The sequence below is a fragment of the Paramormyrops kingsleyae genome, chromosome 11 (assembly GCF_048594095.1).
Source record: "Paramormyrops kingsleyae isolate MSU_618 chromosome 11, PKINGS_0.4, whole genome shotgun sequence".
NCBI classification, from domain to species: Eukaryota; Metazoa; Chordata; class Actinopteri; order Osteoglossiformes; family Mormyridae; genus Paramormyrops; species Paramormyrops kingsleyae.
The window spans coordinates 7,027,648-7,029,124 of NC_132807.1; positions in this window are offsets into that span (position 1 = coordinate 7,027,648).

Here is a 1,477-nt window from a genome sequence, read left to right on the forward strand (position 1 = left end):
GTAAAAACATTACAATTTAAAGCATTAAAGAATGCAAGACATTTTAATGAATTAGCTACACAGTAGTTATAATGAAACTGGTGTAGTACTATAATAATAAATCTGTATATCCATTAAACTGTACTAGCTTCTGTTCCTGTTTTCAAGTGTATCTCATATATCTGCAGAGAATTCAAGTCTGTAGTCCAGAGCTGAAAATGTGTTTACATTTCGAGTATGTTCTGAATTATCTGCTCAGACAAACGTTGCGTGACTTGGCAAAAGCCTTCACCTTATTCAGACATTGTTTAGGTCAAACTGATTCAGAAGTTTGCACTCACAATTTTAGACTCTTTATCTGTCATTTCTCTGTGATCCAGATGTGAACTCTAACAGAAGGTAGGGCTCTCGTTCGATGTGCTTCTCCATGTGTGTGGCTGTCTGCCAGCGTTTCCCTTTGGTCATTCTTAAATTTTATCTATTATATTTCATTTAGCGAAATATGCGCAGTTCTACCCAGCACAAAAAGAAAAGGATTCGAAAATGACATTTGGTGAGATTTCTATGCATCTTACCTACTGAAGTATCTAGGAATATGTTGCAGGCTTATAGTAATTAAGACAATAAAATGAATAGTATAAGGCTCAACAAAGTAGCCATAAAACGAACTCCAAACGAACATTTGGAGGAGCTGCGCATATTTAAGAATCTAATACTTAACCTCATACAAATGCATGGGATCTGATTTAAAATGGAATGGAATGCAATAACTGAAAATAAACTATTTGCGGGGGGAGTTAAGCTACCTGGGAGACGGGCTGTGGTCCCTTGGTTAACACAATGATTGCGCTGTTTGTCAGCGCTTGGCTCGCGCTTTGTTATCACTGTGTGTGGTAACCTCAAATGACTTTATTATGGTTTGTACAGTCAAACATACGGCAGGGTGGCATCAATCACACCATGGCTATAGACGGAGGTTTTAAATAGCTTTATAACCACGCTGTAATGTTGATGCCATTCTTTGTTAACAGTTGCATTTTGGGGAATCAACTTTGTTTTTCCACCTACACTTATACATTCCATAAATGTCTTTTTCCTTTCAGTGTTGTCATTCGAGATGATTAATTGTTTATTGTTGACCATTCAGTACATCCAGTGGCAAATCCTAACACCATTTGTAAAGATCATTTTCTTAAGCTACTCCCAGGACTGACGTTTTTGGTCATGGATTTCAGAACCCAAACCTGTTTCTAAGGCAGTGGTTCTCAATTCTGCTCCTGGTGCCCCACCTGCCAGAATGTTTTCGTTCCAACCCTACATTAATCAGGCTTATATGGTCCTTATATAGGTTAAAGCCGGTTTCAGACCGAACACGGCATACACAGCGCTGCGCTCCATGCCGCGCGCCGCTCGCGGAGCTTGTGAGAGCACTGGGGTCAAAGATGAACTTTGTTGAACTTTGACCGCTGCGCGCTGTGACGCTGTATCTCGCGATCAA